We start from the raw sequence: 19627 nt of genomic DNA on the forward strand, positions 1-19627 counted from the left end.
TTGAGTATTATTTGAACCTAGTTAGTTAGTTAGTTGATATTCAATGATGTAATGTATAAATTAGTTGTGAAGAAAAGTCTAGCCAGGTGTGGTGTCACACGCCTTTAATTCCAGCACTCAGGAGGCAGAGGCAAGCAGATTTCTGAGTTCGAGGCCAGCCTGGTCTACAGATTGAGATCCAGGACAGCCAGGGCTATACAGAGAAACCCTGTCTTGAAAAAAACAAAATAAATCTATATTTAATTTAATATATCAAGGGAATAAAAATGATGCGAAATGCCTTTGACATACATTTTGTTAGCCATCTCCAGCTGAGCAAGTAGTAGGGAACCATTTTATTTCTTTTGTTCTTTTGTTTGTTTTTAATTTCATGTTACTCTTCTTTGTTTTTAACAAATAGGTTTTTGTACATTATAGTTCTGTATTTTGATTATATTTTAATGGGAATTTATTACTTCCTTTCTACAGTCCACAGAAGGCTCACCTTTTTTAGAAGAAATGTGAGGCCCTGGTGATTTGATTGCCAAGTAAAACATGGAAACAATAACAACATAGGAGCAAAGGTCAAAGTCTCCAAACCAGTTTATCTAGATCATACTCAAGGGAATATGACAAACCAAATACCAATCTGTAACTACAATAAAGCCAGAGAAAGAAGACATATTCTGTCCTTTAAGGCTTCCAAATCCTTCTCAAGTCTAGAAGAATGATTTATGAAATTTTCTTTACTAAACTATATTTTGAATTTTAAATTATCTTTTCCGGTTTTCAAAAAAAAATTTTAATGATGTTTTTATCCTCTGCCAAAAATGACAAGATTTTCCTTACTTCCTTATATCCATTGCTTCTCTCTCTCTCTCTCTCTCTCTCTCTCTCTCTCTCTCTCTCTGTGTGTGTGTGTGTGTGTGTGTGTTAAGATATAAACAACAACTAAAACACAAAACAAAAAATAAAAAGAAATGAAAAGTTTATCATGCAGAACATTAAACAAACTTTTATTAATCCCCTTTACTTCTTAATGTGGTATAACTTGAGAAGGATGGATATGTTATTCTTAAGAGACCATGCCATAACTTCAAAAAGTGTATCATGGTGTTAATTCCTAGATCAGTTACTGAGGGTAACAGACAAAAAGAGTGTAAAGAATTTTAAATTATGCTAGTATACCAGATGTGGTGGTTTTTTGTGTATGAGTATACAAAGTGGCTAGGCACAGGATAAATGGTCATCCAAAAGATTTTGGAATTATAAAATTCAATATGAATACTTTAAAATAGTAAATTCTTAAACTGTGATTGCATATGATTTTTCATTGATCAAAAAAGTCCTGCTTTGGTATATATTGTAGCTTTCTTTTATTTACTAAGTAGATTAGAACAATCTGCTTCCTTAACACTGTTTACATGAGACTGTAAAATCCATATGAAATGTTTCACATGAACACTGTACAAATCCGCCTGTATTTCCAGTGTTGGATCAGGTACTGAAGTGTTATGTGTTCATTATTTATTGATATGGTCATTTAGGAAGTATGTCATAATCTAATTTCTTTACAACAAAGGACATAACTTCTTGAGTATGATTTATTTCTCAATATCAAAGTTTGATGTACAAATTAGTGGTAAAGGAGCATCTATATTTAGTTTAATGTACCAAGTTAATATGAAAGATGAAAAATGCTACTGAGATCATGGTTTTTGATGGCTATCTACAGCTGGGGGTGTTTTTCTATTTATTCTTTCTCAAAAATTACTAGTTTAGGCTTCTACCAAAGAGGTTTTTTGTGTGAATTACATTTCTGAATTTTATTTTCATTTTAAGATGAGTTCTGAGTCTGTGTGTTTCTCATGTATATTTTCATCAGACTCTGTTCCTTTTTCTTCGTTCTATTATGGTTTGTTTATTTTTGTTTATGTCATTTTATAGTATACATTAGATATAGTTTTGTGTTTTAATGAGAGAAAATATTTGGGAGTGAGATGGGAAGAATGAAGAATATTAAATGGGACATTATTTTAATAACAATCCCTATGGGAAAAAGTCAAAGTCTAATTTTAAAAATGAAATAAAATCCAGAAACTTTTATTTACCTCACTTTAAGGATCTGTTTTCCTATGTAATACCCAAGGCTCATTTTCATGTGTGCCTAAACTCAAATGTGGTTAATATCTATTTACTGATCAAAAAGATTCATAATTGCAGTTAGGCACCACATTTGTTTCATTCTGTGTACTCTAAGATGGATAAAATCATATCTAGCAACCCTAATGTTTGAAATATCCAATTTGGAAATTAAGATGATAAATGAATTGTGGTAAATTATAATACTTCCTGTGTAGACTTTGAATGGCAACATCAAAAAAATCTTAATAATAATACTGTATTAACTGACAAAAAGAATTTAAGTTTTCCGAGATAGTCTCATAAAATTTCTTGGCCATACATTTTAATTAGAGTCGAAGACTTGTATACTAGTTCCAAGATTTCTAATGAGACACAATCCTTGTCAAAACCAATAGGAGACAAATACATAGTATTTCAATACTTACATGAAAGTCATGTCATATTGTGCATGTTGTGGATATTTTAAATCGAAAACACAGCCTAAAAATGGCCACTTATTCAAAACCTGGAATGAAAAGAATTTACCAATGAATGGCAAAATTGTGCAGCATTGTGGTTTTGGTTTTCACTACATGGGATATAAAATATGTAAAAGTAGTGCTTCGTGACAATGTGTAAAATATTATTGGGCATAAATGATGCCATGAGTAATTCTGCAAGCCAGGAAGAACACACAGTTAAATGGGTAGCACAAAATAATGTTGTTGGCATGGAGTCCTCTATATTATTTCCTATTATTTCTGTTTTGAGGGGAATGTAAATGGGAAAGAAAATAGGAAAGAATATTCTCAGAAGCTTATGCCAGGAGTATAAACACTTAGCAGCAATGAAGAAAGGGAATACCCTGAATCACCATGGAATAGGTAGTGTGTTACAAACTGGAGAGAATTTGAATTCGTTGTATAACTGAATGTTTCTCCATTGACACTTATGAGTTAAGGAAGACTTTTTAAATCATTGTAATGGAATGTCATTGGCTAAAAGTGTGTGGCAGGGGCAGGAGGCAAGTCTTTCCTGAACTTTCAGAAAAGCAAAAACTTTGTACAGGTACCTTCATTGACTCACTGAGATAAACTTTACAGGCTCAAATAATAATAATAATAATAAAAACAATATGAGTTTGTCCACGAACAGTTGAGACTCATGACCAAACACATATGAATGAAAAAAGAGACAGATTCATAATTATCGGATACTTCTATGCCTACTTTAAACTCAAAGATAAAGTAGGATGCAAACTTCACAGTACTGCGATAGAAAAACAAACATCAGTTAATACCATTCTTTGAAGTTGTTAAATTGTGCTTTCAAATCAGGTAAGAAAACAGTTAATTCACAAGTGCAACCGAGATTCACCTGGCTCATTACTGCCTTTGTGTAATCCACAGGAGCCTCAGAATTTTAAGAAGGAAAGAGAAACCCTGGTAGAGCTAGGTAGGTTTTTTTTGTATTTTTTTGTTTTTGTTTTTTTTGTTTTTTTACTGCCAAGTAAAATACTAATTCAATCATGATATAGGAGCAAATGCCAAAGTCTACAAACCAGTTCCTCTAGGTCACTCAATAGGGAATATGGCAAGATTTATATCAATCTGTACCTAAAATGAAGAAACAGAAAGAAGTCATACTCAGTGGTTAGAATCTCCTGAAAATTTCTCAAATCAGCAAAAAAATAGTTTATGAAAATCTGTTCTGTAAATTACATATAAACTTTAAATATTTTCATATTTCTAATTTTCAAACAGTATATTTTTTTGTAATTTTCATCTTCTCCCAAATATGCTCATGTTTTCCTCTGTTACCTACGTACATTTCTTCTTCATTATCTCTTAGGATAACACACAAAAACCAAAACCAAAACCATAATCAAAGCAAAACAAACAAACAAACAACAAAAATGAAAGAAAGAGAGAAAAGTAACTCATGTAGACCATTAAAAACAAACTTCTATTCTAGCTGCATATCTATCAAAAGATGGCCTAGTCGGCCATCACTGGAAAGAGAGGCCCATTGGACAATCAAAGTGTATATGCCTCATACAGGGGGACGCCAGGGCCAAAAAAATGGGAATGGGTGGGTAGGGAAGTGGGGGGGGGGAGAGTATGGGGGACTTTTGGGATAGCATTGGAAATGTAATTGAGGAAAATATGTAATAAAAACAAAAACAAAAAACCAAACTTCTACTATCTCCAGAACTGCTAATTATTATTAAGCTTGGGGTGGGCTATTTTGATATCCATAAAAGATCATGCCCATATCTTCAAAAACAGCATCATCGTGGTAATTTCTCTGCCACTCTTTAAAGGTAAAAACATATTGATTGTAAAGAACACATGCTCCACTATGTTCATAGCGCCTTATTTATAATAGCCAGAAGCTGGAAAGAACCCAGATGTCCCTCAACAGAGGAATGGATACAGAAAATGTGGTACATGTACACAATGAAGTACTACTCAGCTATTAAAAACAATGAATTTATGAAATTCTTGGACAAATGGATGTATCTGGAGGATATCATCTTTAGTGAGGTAACCCAATCACAAAAGAAGTCATTAGATATGCACTCACTGATAATTGGATATTAGCCCAGAAACATAGAACACCCAAGATACAATTTGCAAAACACAAGAAAATCAAGAAGAGGGAAGACCAATGGTTGGATATTTAATTCCTCCTTAGAATAAGGAACAAAATAACCATGAAAGGAGTTACAGAGACAAAGTTTGGAGCTAAGACGAAAGGATGGACTATCCAGAGACTACCCCACCTGGGGAATCCATCCCATAATCAGCCACCAATCCCAGACACTATTACATATACCAGAAAGATTTTGCAGAAGAGACCCTGTTATGGCTGTCTCGTATGAGGCTATGCCAGTGCCTGGCAAACACAGAAGTGGATGCTCATGGTCATCTATAATATGGAACATGGGGCCCGCAATATAGAAGCTAGAGAAAGCACCCAAGGAGCTGAAAGCGTCTGCAACCCTATAGGTGGAACAACAATATGTACTAACTAGTACCCACAGAGCTCGTATCTCTAGCTGCATATGTAGCAGAAGATGGCCTAGTCTTCCATCACTGGGAAGAGAGGCCCCTTGGTATTGCAAACTTTATATGCCCCAGTACAGAGAATGCCAGGGCCAAGAAGCAGGAGTGGGTGGGTAGGGGAGTAGGGTGGAGGGAGTGTATAGGGAGATTTCAGGATAGCATTTGAAATGTATATAAAGAAAATATCTAATAAAAGAAAAAAAGAAAAAAATTGTAAAAATTTCAAGTACACCAGATATGTTGACATTTTTATATGAATAAGCAGTCATGGGATATGATAAATTGTTATCTCAAATTGTTATCTCAAAGGCTTTTGGAATTATACAATTATAAAAAGAAATATAGATACCTTTAAGTAGCAATTTATAAGCAATTGAATTCTTGTTTGATATATGCTGTATGATATATGTTTTATTTACCAAGGAGATTAGAATGATCTGTTTGGTGTTTTTTTTTTTGACATTGTTTACATGAGAGATTTAAATCCATGAGATGTTTCACAGGAAAGCTCTATAAATCAACCAATATTTTAGGTGTTGTGTAAGGAATTGAACTGCTATGTGTCCATAATTTATTGTTATTCAGTAGGGGTGTCTCAACCCAATATCTTTCCAATAAAGGAAATAACTTTTACAAGTAAGCTGGATCTCAATACCAAAGTGTAATGTACAAGTTAGATGTCAAGAAGAATCCATATTTAGTTTAATATACCAAATCAATAGAACAGATGGAAAGTGCAATTCATTTCATATTTTTACTGGCCATTAACTGCTGGGAGTCTTGTGGGCCTTTTTTTCTATTTGTCTTGGCTTCAAATTCTATGTTAATATTTTGTTTTTGTTTTTAACCAAATAAGTTTTTTGTATATTAGAATTTTATATTTTGATTTCATTTTAATATTTTTGTGTCTCTTTGATTCTCTTGTATGTTTACATCTCCTTTTATTTGTTTGTCTGTTTATTATGCTCTACTCTGGTTTGGTTGTTTATTTGTGTTTATGTCATCAGACATTGTATTTCATATGCAGATTTGTATTTTAATGAGAAGATATTGTGGGTTAGATAGGAAGTATAAAGGATATGAGAGGGGAAGTTATTGTAATATCTATACCTATGAAAAAAATCTAATTCTAATTTTAAAAATGAATAAAAAGGTAGTGATGTTTTCTTTACTTTTCTCTAAGCATGGTTTCTTACACAATCCCCAAGGATCATTCCTATATCTGCATAAACTTAAATGTTTTTAATATCTATTTATTAATCGAGAAGCTTACACTGGCAGTTCAAACACATATTAGCAATGGAAAAGAGAAAACCCTGATACAGCATAGAGTTATTTAGCATATTAACACAAGGTGAGATTTTGAATATTTGTTGTTTGCCATGTATGAATTCTGGAAGATATTTTAAAAACACTGTGAAAGAGTCTCATAGGCTAACACTTAGAATGTGAGAAGTGCGTGAAGACAGGTTCTTTCTCAAACATATGGAAAAGGTGAAACTGAGTAGGGCAACCTTCCTTGGTTACTGAAATAAATTTGACATCATAAAGAGGAAAACAATGGGAGTCTGTCCATGGTGACTAATATACATAGGAATCACAAATGACATGGTTTTACACATATGAGACACTTCCTTACCTATGATGGACTCAAAGGTATTGTAAAAGGCAAATCTTTCACTACTGTGAGTAGAAAGACAAACATCTCCAATGCTATCCCAAAAGTCCCCCACCCGATCCCCCACCCACTCCCCCACCCAGCCACTCCCACTTCTTGGCCCTGGCGTTCCCGTGTACTGAGGCAGATAAAGTTTGCACGACCAATGGGCCTCTCTTTCCACTGATGGCTGACTAGGCCATCTTTTGATACATATGCAGCTAGAGACACGAGTTCTGGGGGTTACTGGTTAGTTCATATTGTTGTTCCACCTATAGGGTTGCAGATCCCTTTAGCTCCTTGGGTACTTTCTCTAGCTCCTCCATTGGGGGCCCTGTGATCCATCCAATAGCTGACTGTGAGCATCCACTTCTGTGTTTGCTAGGCCCCGGCATAGTCTTCACAAGAGACAGCTATGTCTGGGTCCTTTCAGCAAAATCTTGCTAGTGTATGCAATGTTGTCAGCGTTTGGAGGCTGATTTTGGGATAGCATTGGAAATGTAAATGAAATAAATACCTAAAAAAAAGACAAACATTAATTATTACCATATACTGCAGGAGTTAAACTGAATGAAATAGAATGTGAAGAAAATTGTTAATTCACAAGTGTTATCAAAATTCACCTGGATTTTTAGTTCCTTTTTACAATCCACAGTTGGTTCACAATTTTCATAGATAAAGATAGTTCCTGGCAGTGCTTGGACTGCCAAGTAAAATTCTAGATCAATCAGATATTGGATCACAGGCCAAATACTACAATCCAGTTTCTCTAGGTCACTCACCAGGAAATGTGGCAAGATAAATATCAATCTGTACTTATAACAAAGACACAGAAAGAAGACAAAGTCAACATTCATAAGCTCCTGGAAATTTCTAGACTCTGCAAAATGTTTGTAATTCTGTTCAGTAAAGTATTTTCTTTAAATATTTAGATTGATTATTTTTTCTGGTTTTCATATAACATATTTTAATTGTATTCTTTATCACTTAGATTTGTTGTACTTTCGTACATATATTTGCTGCTCATTTTCTCTCAGCATACAAACAAGTACAAAAACCACGGAAAGGAAAAATAAATCATGAAGTACACGATACACAAAATTTTATTATTGCCTAAGTGCTCAATATTGTATTGCTGGTGGTAGGAACATTTTTCTTTTCTTTCTTTGTTTTTTTTTAATTATTATTTAATCTTTTACTACAATCTAGATTTTATCCCCATCTGGGTCCACCCTCTGACTGTTACACATCCCATGCCTCCTCCCCCTCCCGATCTCTGCAAGGATGTTCAACTCCTCACCCCCACCTGACCAGACTTCCTTTCTCAAATGTTCCTTGATTGCTTAATTGAAGTTGTCAAAACATGGTCTTGAGGAGAACAAGAATGCTTGAAATTGGTTGTATGTGAAGCTATCAGTATCTGTTAGGACCTGGATGGAGAAAGTATTATCAACTATGTTGTATAAAGATATATTTTCAGTAAAAAAGTTCTAACCCTGACACTGTTATTGATGCCATGTTCTGCTTTCAGACAGTATCCTAGCATGATTATCCTCTGAAAGTCTCTACAAGCTGCTGACTGCAACACATGCAGATAGTTACAGCCAACCATTAGATTGAGGTCAGAGATACCTATGGAAGGGTTAACGGAAAGACTGAAGGATCTGAAGGGTTTGCCAACCATTGGAAGAACAACAGTATCAATAACCTGGAAGCCCTCAGTGGTCGCAGAACCTAAACCACCAACCAAAGTACATACATGGGCTAGTCCATGGCCCGTGGCATATATGTAGCAGAGGACTGCCTTGTCTGACCTCATGAGAGAGGATGAGCTTAAACCTGTAAAAACTTTATGCCCCAGGGATGATGGCAGTGAGGTTAGGGTGGGTTGGAGAGTACACTCTCAGAAACAAAGGGGAAAGGAGAGAAAGGGGAAATCACGGTGAGAGGAGACCAGGAAGTGCAATAACATTTGGAATGTAAATGATTAATATTATTTAATAAAAAAAGTAAATAAAGATCCCTTCCAGTCGGTGCCAGCACCTGTTCACCTTGGGTGTGGAGTAGGCGAACACTCCCAAGGTCCCTAGAGGACTCTCCATGGGATCTTAGAACCACTGGTGAGTGGAACATTCCAATCACGAGGGACCTGAGACAGCATTAGGGAAGCAGAAAACCTGACCTGACCAGGGTCAAAATCCCTTCTGGTCGGTGCCAGCACCGGGTCACCTAGGGCGCAGAGTCGGTGGACACCCCCAAGGTCCCTAGAGGACAGCTTAGTGATCAAGGGGGAACGGTCCCTTGTTGGTGGGACCATCTCTGGGCTCGTAGTCTTGGGTTCTACAAGAGAGTGGGCTGAGCAAGCCAGGGGAAGCAAGCCAGTAAGCAATATCCCTCCATGGCCTCTGCATCAGCTCCTGCTTCCTGACCTGCTTGAGTTCCAGTCCTGACTTCCTTGGTGATGAACAGCAGTATGTAAGTGTAAGCTGAATAAAGCCTTTCCTCACCAACTTGCTTCTTGGTGTTTGTGCAGAAATAGAAACTCTGACTAAAACAGGCCCAATCCCTCAGAGTCAGCCAAGGTGTGCAAATGTTTGTACTTGTTCTGGCATGTGTGTATATACACATGGCTTAGTCTAGCAAATGAATTGCGTTGTAGCATAGAGGAATTCTGGCATATCCCATCCTTGGAATTTGCTAGCATGACACTTCTGTGAACTGAGATCAGGTCCATCCCAAGGAAGCTCTGTTCCAAGCACCAGAGTGGATGCTTCTAGGACTCATGTTATAGAGGGAGAGTTGGAATGAAATAATGGTGCTGCTTTCAAGAGGCAGGGAGGGTCTTCTAGATACAGAAATTTGGGGTAGTGGGGTGGTATAATTCTGGAGGCTTAGTCATCAATGGAAGAAAGGTTTCCTGTTGTCTAGAAACATTTATCCAAGTGCACATGGTAAATCCTCTGTTAAACAGATAGGTAGGCATTTCTTTCCTGGATACAGTGGTTAGGACTATAGATATGGAACAGCAGAAATGGAGAGGAGAGGGAGTTAGAAGTAGAGTTAGGGATAGACAGAGATCAAGAAGAGAGAGAGAGAGAGAGAGAGAGAGAGAGAGAGAGAGAGAGAGAGAGAGAGAGAGAGAGAAGAAGAAGAAGAAGAAGAAGAAGAAGAAGAAGAAGAAGAAGAAGAAGAAGAAGAAGAAGAAGAAGAAGAAAAGAGAGAGGAGAGAATAAGAGATATAGAGAAAATCTCCATGTATTTATTGTGTGTATCTCCCTCCCCCCTCTCTATCTGTGTATGTGTGTGTGGTGTGTATGTATGTGAGTATGTGTGTGTGGTGTGGTGGTGGTATGTGTGGTGGCATCAGTGTGGTGGTTGTCTTTAGTTTGTTGATATGTTTGCATACAGCATGGTAACAAAACCCATTCTCTCATATGTCTGCAGTATGGACTCTTCTCACTGATCTGTGGACCCTGGAGAGAATGGGTGAATGTACTACTATAATTTCCTGTGAGGATGCCTGGGCATTTTGCAGTAGAGGCACCTGGAAGACAGGGGTGGGGATGTGTCACAAGTATTCTGGTATGAGGACTTGTCATTTACCTTGTGTGAGATGCTCATTGGTCCACTTTATTTCGTTCAGAGAGCTCTGAATTGCATGTGTGCTTAGTACTAGCTAGAAGTAAGTGGGTGTCTACAGATGAAACACAAAGGTGCAAGTCTGAGAGTGACTTGGGGACTTCGAAGAAAGGAAAATGAGCCAAGTATCCTGAGTCATCCTGTTGATTGGGGTGGGGGTGGGGTTGATTGCTAGGAGATTAAAGAGACTTCCAGAAAACTCTCAATGGATGCCTAACTTTGACTAAGAGATCAATAGCGTGGGAGTCCAATGCCAGGACTTGTCAGGCAAGGTAGCAGGAGGGATGGAATGTTTCTTCTTTCCATATGTTTTTGTCCCCATATCAAGCTCCTGGGTACAGGACTGAAAAGTGGGGATAGCAGATCTCCACTATCAAGTCAAGTCTTCATGACTTAAATGGGATTGTTTCAAGTTTTTCTACATTAAGGATGTCAGTGAAGTGTTTCTTTATACAGCTTTATTATGTTTGTGTGTGCTCCCTCTAGTCTTCCATTCCTTAAAACTTTTACCATGAAGCTATGTTACATTTTGTCAAAGGCCTTTTCTGCATCTATTGAGATGAACGTGTAATTTTTCTTTTGAAGTCCATGTGATTTAGTACATTTATTCATTTAGTTGCATATTTTGAGGCAATGAAAAACAATTGCTTTTCCCAGCCAAAAGTTAGACTTTAGTTTGAATGATCATTACGTGTATCAATACTATATTTCCACTAGCCATTTCTTAGCTCTTGTATCTGAGGTGAAGTAAATCAAGCCTTTGGGTATATTCCAAGGAGTGGTGTAGCTGAATTATCTGGCAGATATTTTTAGCTTTCAGAATTCTCCAAGCTGATTTCTAGAATGACCCCACCAGGCTGCAATCCGGACAAGATGTTGGGATTCCCTTTACTCGACATCCCCCTCCCCAGCCCTCCATTGTTGGCTGTTTTGGTGACCTTTGCCGTTTTAAATGGATTCAGACAGATGGAATCTTTTCCCAGTCCAACTACATTAGTGCAGAGGAGGACTGTGTTTGGACAGGGAAGAGGGGGTGGAGCTAGAGAGGGAGAGTCCCAGAGCATAGGGAGGAGAACCAAGATGGCTTTGGATGTGTACCCACGTGGCATTTGCCAGCTAAAAGTAGATTTCACAAGGTTAGAAATATTGGGATAAAGCTTTTATCATTATCAATTGTCTCTGAAATTATTGTATTGACATCTTGTAAATTGTGATATTATTGATACATAAATCTGATTGGTTAATTAAGCTTTAAGAGTCATGATTCTATGGGGTTACTGGGTGTTGTAAGATGCAACAGTGAGGTTGGTGATCCTATTTTGTTACTGAAATGTGAGATCTCTGACTACAGGGGATTATAGCAGAGAGGGAACTAGTGGCTCGAGGGACATGTGAGCCAGATGCTATGGGGCCAACCCCCAGAGAGTTGGCCGGTTCATTTTTAAAATATTTCCTGCAACAGTTTTGAAGTAAGTTATCAGTAAGTATCATATGTACATCATGGAAATTCAAGCTATATGATTGAGTAATATATTGAAACTCTTTAATAAAGGCAGAAGAGTTATAGGTATAAGAAGCCAGCCTCTTTTCTATCTGATAAAGTTCACTCAGTGAGAAAGAAACAAATGATCTGATATGGCTGTCTACCCCAGCAACTTCTCTTAGAGAAAGAAGTGTTTCATCACTTGACATCTCTGTTTAAGACCCATTTTTATTTTTGAGTTTATAATTACTGTATTTGCCTCTTACCTTTTGATGTGTTAGAATGTTGGGTCCAGTCTCAACAGCACACTAGGCCAAGACAGTTCCACGAGGAAGAGGGTTTATTGGGAGGGAGAGACAAGCTGGTGGCAGAAAGAGAAGAGCCGGTGAAGAGATAGAGGGAGGAGCATTCCCCTTATTTATATGGAAAATGACATGACACAGGTAAAGGTGGGAGGTGAACCAAGTGTATTCTGGGAACATGGTAGGTGTTGTCTTGGCAACAGGTCTGTAGGTTGCACTGTCACCTATGTGATGTTTTAGGTTTGGGAGGTCCTGATTCCAACATCTTTCCTCTCTACAAATCTCCTACATACCCCTCCTGACTATCCTTCAGATTCATAGGACTAGTTTTTTAATGTGTCATTTTGGCCTTTTGCTGTTCTTTACAATAGTTCTTTACTTATTCTGGATATTAATCCTCTGTCTGAAACATAAGTGGCAGAGAAACTCTCACAGTCTTTGGGCTTCCCCTTTACCTGGCTATTTGTTTACCGGCCCATAAACTAAAATACTTTTATGAAGTCCTAGTCAGCATTAATTTTTGGATAAATTGAGTCCTGTTCAGATAGGCTTTTCTATTGTGGGGTCTCCCCCAGAGAAGACCACTCAGACATACATTTAAGCTAATGGAAAGTCTTTCTTTGCTGCTGGCAATTACACTGGCTGTTCAGGATCCCAGTGTAGCCCTGAGCCTTCCTTAGCATAAACTTTTAAGCACACAAAACATGTTCTGGGGCTGGGCCGTGGTGGCGCACGCCTTTAATCCCAGCACTTGGGAGGCAGCGGCAGGCAGATTTCTGAGTTTGAGGCCAGCCTGGTCTACAGAGTGAGTTCCAGGATAGCCAGGGCTATACAGAGAAACCCTGTCTCGAAAAAACAAACAAACAACAACAAAAAAAAAACCACAAAACAAAACAAAACCATGTTCTGGGGTGACATACTTCAGTTGACAAGAACAGTTGCTCAGAAGTGGAACTACAGAAGCCAAAAAGCAAGTTCAGTTCATTTAGAGACTGTCTCAGAACTATGGACTTTGATGGACCAGGTCTTTGTTTTCATTTTGGCAGGTGGTGCTGTCTATGTGCTGACTTTTATGGACTGAATGGTGCTTCCACCTTGGAGCCAATCGTGCTAAGGTCTGGGGGCCTACTAAGGTTTAGGGACCTGTTACGTTCCCACTGATCTTAGTGGATGAGACAAATCATGGACTCATAGTGTTTTAAAGAGGTGTGGTTGGTCCTATGGATTTTACTAAATTTATACTTGTACTGAATTGATTGTGTATAAGAACAGAGACTAGTATTATTTTTCTAGTTATTGTCTTTGTCTCTTTTTTCCTCTTTGAGTTACTCTTTGTTTGTTTGTTTTTACTCCTGGTGACTTAGTACAGAAAGAACATGTTTCTTTCAAAACCATACATAGTCCCCCTTATCTTGTGAGAAGTAAGTCTAAGCCTCTCCACTTTCGTGCCATTTCTAGAAGGGAATCTAAGTATAGTTTCAATAGATCTAGGTCCTGATCCACATGTCTACCTAGTTTGTAATGCATCAGAAGAGGCATATTGAGTCAAACCATTGTTACATTCCCACCAAGTAGTCTCAGTTATATGGCTGTTGTCCAGAAGATTCAACCCATAAGGCAGAATAATAGGCATCAGGGTAAGGAGAAGTGCCTAGGTTAAAGGTTTTGGATATTAGACAAGTCTCATCCCCTTATAAGTCCTCTAGTGTTAATTTGGGCTGCCCCAGTCACAATGACTTTTGTTGGTTAATGGGCTGACAGACTGGTTAGTTAAGGTGGGCTTGGTATCTAAGCATAGCCAGCATTCTTGGCACATTTCTGGCTGGTATTGGTCAACTCCATCCCCAGAATCCAGTGCTGTGGAAAAGAATCTTGATTCCCCAGGTTTTCCTTGTTTTCAAAAGGCTAGATTTTTTTTTTACCAAAATGTCTAGATGTTTTCATTTTATGGCCATCAGATTATATTTTTCTATGGTGCATTTCTTAGAAGGGGCTTTCTATATACTGATCTGTGTATTTTAAGGAAGCCTCAATTTTACAATCCAAATTTTTACAATGGATTCTGTTTCTGAGGGCAGCTACAGGGCTTATATAGGGCTGTAAACTCTGTATTCCTATCTCAAAAAATAAACTCCAACATCTTTCCTTTTTCCAGTGCAACCAGACATATAAAGTAGACATCAACGACAAAGGTCACAATGAATATGGGTTTCTGGTCTGTAGTCATGCTAGTTAATACCTTCCCTGTATTTGTCTTCCTTAGTTTCCAAGTCCAGTCCTGAGAGCCATGGGTTTGGGTGATTACCCTATCCTCAGACCCATAGAACAAAATATAAGAATAGATGTCGAGGAAGTGGAAGAATCTTGGGACTGATGAAATGGATCCGTTCTCCCAGATACAGTCTATGTGGCATGGACATTCATGGCTTCCACTTTCTTGACCTGGGAATAGTGAATCCGTGGTGTAATGTCAGCTACTTTCATAGTCATAGGTGTGGAGAAAAATCACCATGTAGCATCCCTTCCAAGTTGGTTCCGCTGTCTCCAGTGCCCCTGTGGCTGTTTGACTCATATATTGTCTCCAGATTTGAACAAGCAGAAACTGGTGATGGCTTTAGATGTAGCCTGAGTATCTCAGATAGCCTGTTAAATACCCTTTATGGAGAACTAGCAGGCCTACAGTAGCTTGAGAATAGACGTTAGAAAGCTCTGCCTGTGAACTTGGGAAGCAGTGGGGGAAAATCTTTCAAATCTCATAGGGACTAAATTCTTATCTATATGGGATGCAGCAGCCCCAAGCAAAGGAAGGAGGTCTATCCATCCTTTGTTGGACCCTAATGAGAGCTTTGATAAAGTCTCTTTTAATGTCCTGTTTATTTTTTAACCTGCCCATAATTCTGAGGACTATATGCACAATGATGTTTTCAATCTGGTGTAAATTTTTTTTTTTTTTTTGGTTTTTTGAGACAGGGTTTCTGTTTATAGCTCTGGCTGTCCTGGAGCTCACTTTGTAGACCAGGCTGGCTTCGAACTCAGAAATCTGCCTGCCTCTGCCTCCAGAGTGCTGGGATTAAAGGCGTGTACCACCACGCCTGGCCTGGTGTAAATCTTTAGTTGTAAGTTATGGCTATGAACCCTGGGTCACTGTCAGACGCCATTGCTAGAAGACAATCAGGGGACCAGTTCCTGGAGGAGCTTTTAAGCTACTGTCTGAGAAGGTTTAGTCCAGATGAATGCTTCAACCCACCTGGAAAAGGTACCTGCAAACCTAGCAAGTAAAGTTTTACCATCCACTGACAGGCTGGATCGTGCTGAAGTCAGTTTCCCTGGAGTTGCTGAGGTGTTGATCTCATATTTGGAACCCTTCCTGGGTAAGGGCTCCCTGTTTTATATTTATTTGAACACAAACCTGGTATCATCTTGAAACAGGATGTCCAGTTTAAGTGAAATGTACCTTAATCTGAGGAACTCAGAAAGTTGCATGGACCCCAGATGCCTGGTGAAGGTCAATTACCAATAGTCTTGCCTGTTGTTTGTGTGAGAATGATCTTTGCCTCTGGTGTCCCCTATCAACCTGTGGTTTTGACCTGTCTATTTCTTCTTTACCATGGAGTCTCAGGCAGGCAGCACCAGGTTGGGGTATGTCAGCAGAATATAAATAGGAGTTAAGGGTGTCTGTTGGGAAGTTAGGTCAGCAACCTGGTAGTGGAGGTCCATAGTTGACAGGAAAAGCCAAACAGTCTCTAGGAAAGGTCAATAGTTTCTCTTTGTTTTTAATATCCTTTCTCCTAGTAGTAAGATGCCACCTTTATTGTTTATGCATATATACAGTGGACAGAATAATAAAAATCATAGCAAAGTTCATGTATATGGTAGTGGAGTTTCCTTTTTCCTATCTGAGAGCCTGGGTCAGATGGATCATTTCTGTTCTCTGGGCTGAGATACCTGGCTTAGGACTAAATCATTTACAATAAAGTACCTGCTGTATAGCTGTACCTGCTGTATAGCTGCCAAGCCTGCCATGGGTGTGCAAACATTTGGAATTCAGACCTCAAGAATGCTTTCAGTTTAAAGATACTTGTCCCCCAATCCTCCCAGGATAACCCTGTGCTGGTAGAGCAGAGGGTTGGTTGTGGCTGAGAGCTTAGGGAATAAGGGAAGATGAGCAGGGAGAAGACCAACAACCTCAGTTGGGCACCTGGGAGAGTAGACAGTTTCAATGTACCAGAATATAGCTCTGGGGTGGATATAGGGCAAAGCACAGGCAGCTCTATTCAAATTTTCAAGCTGTAGCCAGGACTATGGTAGGAGATAAGAAAATCTGCCAATACCTTTGATACTTCTTTCCATTGACTCAGGTCTGAGTCTTCAGGCACCCAGTCATCTGGGTACAGGTTGATGCTGCAGCATGTCTTCCAACCCGCCTACCACCAGAGGGCAGCAGCGTTCATTCACAGCAATTGTTGAGAAGTCAGGAAGCTCAGGGACCTGATGTGGGGGTGAGGACATAGCAAAAGGAGAAACATTCCATCCCACCTGCCTTCATGCCTGCCACGCCCTGGGTTTGGGACCCCATCTAAACCTTCTCCTGCACATAGCCACGCAATCATAATGAGGAATCTCGAGATCTTTGACAATCTTTCTCTTCTCCCCAGCCCACAGCTCCATCACACCCCACTCTAATCACTAGGGAACACACAGGATACTTCATTGTTTTTCCTTTCTCCAAAGTCCCTAAGTCACTCTAAGACTTTCTATGTCCTCTGTAAACAGTCACATACTCATGTCTGGGGCTAGGTACACATGTAAAGAAGGAGTGTAAGAGACAAGGATGAAGGACAGAAAAGTGAGGAAGGAAAGATAAAGAGCTATTTATGTGGTAGATCTGTGTGCCCCAAACACCATGGGATGATCCAAGGATATCCAGCATGAGGTGTGGCTTCTTCAAATTAGCTGTGAGTGAGCAGCTTAGCCCAGAGAGGACCTAAGGATCCAAAGCATTGCTGCATGTTACTACTGTGTACAAAGAGTCCAGGAAGCTATCCCGGGAAATTTCATCACATCCCTCAATGGCAGATGCATTCAACTGGTTCACTCAGCAGATATTGCTGTCACATGGTGTAGTTGTATATACATCTTCTATGACTTTAACCCTGGAACACTGCCTGTCTCAGTAGCCAGCACTGTTCCAAGCTGCCAGGGTCAACCTGGATCTTGGTTCTCCCAAAGACTCCGAAGTCTGAGGGAACTCACCTTCCAATTCTTCTGAGACCCAAGTACCCCATTTTCCAAACCCAGGCATGAAAATCATATAGAAATATTTGGGGCATCTATGAGAAAATTCTGCTTCAAGACAGCATCACACTGAGAAGGTCAAGTCTACTCCAATGGGGCTGCATTTTTAATAATTTTTTTTTTACTAAGACTGGACTTTTTGCTTAATCTCACAACCAGAGTTAATATACTTTAAGGTCACTTCAGACTTAAGACTGATGCCTACTGTATGCATCTCCTTTGTGTAACCTTTCTTTAAGAGACCAATGCAACAACCAACCATGCCAACAACCAACTGTACTTGCCTTGAGTTTCTCAAGTAATCAACCATTATAACCTGACCTACGGCCTAGCTGTTATTTTAAAATATATTCTTTCAATGCTCCTGACCCAGAGCATAATGAATGTGTATGTGTGTATGTGTTACGATAATCACATTTGGAAAATGGTAAATAGAATAAAAGTTGTTTTAAAAAAATGAATACCCACCATAAACATTTAATAAAACATACACATATTACATGAAAAAACAATGGTATGTGTAATGTTTTTTCATCTAGATCAGTTTAAGTCAGTGATTTATTCACTTGTACAACACTGTTAAATATTCCTTTAGGTGTCACTAATTTTTCACTATATAGTGCTTTCTGTCTTGTTCAATGGAGAGAGAGACAGAGAGACAGAGACAGAGAGAGACAGAGAGAGAAAAAGAGAGGGTTATTCAGGCCTGTACAGACCCCGATTAATGCAACAGAAAGACAGAAACAGTGGAAGATAATTGAGGAAGAGAAATAAAGAATTCAAATCTTGGCTCACACCAAGGAAATGCATTATGTTTATTTTCTATAGTATAACACTGATGGGTTTTGGTGCTATTAAATCGTTAGTACATTCATTTTGGTATTTTATGTGGGGATATTTTTGTCTTTTAAGGAACATTGTTGTATTACCCAGCTCTGTCAGAAGGTGGGGCTGTTGAGCACACTTGAAAGCCAGATGTCTTTACCACTATGCTGTAAAGCAATAGTAATGTGATCCTGTAAATCAATAATAATAATAATAATAATAATAATAATAATAATAATAATAAAGGCAGTTTTGAGTGACCATGGCAGGAGACAAAACTCCAGGCTAAAGAGCATCAAAGTAATGGGGATGGGCATTGACAGAGAGGAAGGACGTCATGTCAACTATTTACCAGACTCTCAGGAATACAGGAGATTGGAGTATTCCAGGTGCTGAAGTATAACTCTATATGAACTTCCTGAAGTTATTCTTGGATTAGCTAATACAAATGTTTATGTTTGTCCCCTTAATTACTCATTAGTGTGCTGAAACAAGAAACCCTTCCAGTCAAGAACATTGGATAGGAGTTTTTCAGTAGCTCCTTGAGAAAGAATGTTGTGGGACAGAGTTTTACAACTCCATTGAGACAGAAACTTCTACCCTAAAGAGAGCAAGGTAAGGGGGAAATATAGAGTTGAAAATGGCAGCTTTGCTTTGAAAGCTTGCACACACTTATTCTGTACTTTGGTGGGGGGAATTAAATTTGCCATGAATCCCTTGACTGTCTAAAGTTGGAGAGTTGGTATGCCAATTAGAAACATCATCTACTGTGATTATATTATCTTTTTTGAGAATATGTTTGATGGAAATGTGAATATAAGGTTTATTAAAAAATTCAACTGAGTTCAGTTAGTATTTGTCTGTGGAATCATGTTTTTTATTTTGGCAACTAAATCAAGGATATGTGAAATTGCAGGTCCCTGGGTGTAGGGGAAGAGGGAAGTGGGAGAGAACCTGTGTCCTGCCAGAGTTCTGGTGCTCTGGGCACCGGAGGACTGCGTACGCTTTCCACATGGCCCAGGTGGGCATCTGGCTATGTTAAGCCACTGACCCCACACAGTGGGTGGTGGACAAGGGGCAGCCTCAGGTACCAGGTTCTCAGCCTCCGGCATCCCACACTGGATACAGCAGAGTAGCTGAGAACAGAATAGGGGCCTCGGGGCGGCAATTGGCCCCAGAGATAAGAGAATTGGGCACGGGGAGAGGAGGGTGGTGGGTGATTCCTATGCAGGGGAGAGTACTTAGTCTGGTCTGT

This window comes from Mus musculus, chromosome X (assembly GCF_000001635.26).
Source record: "Mus musculus strain C57BL/6J chromosome X, GRCm38.p6 C57BL/6J".
NCBI lineage: Eukaryota > Metazoa > Chordata > Mammalia > Rodentia > Muridae > Mus > Mus musculus.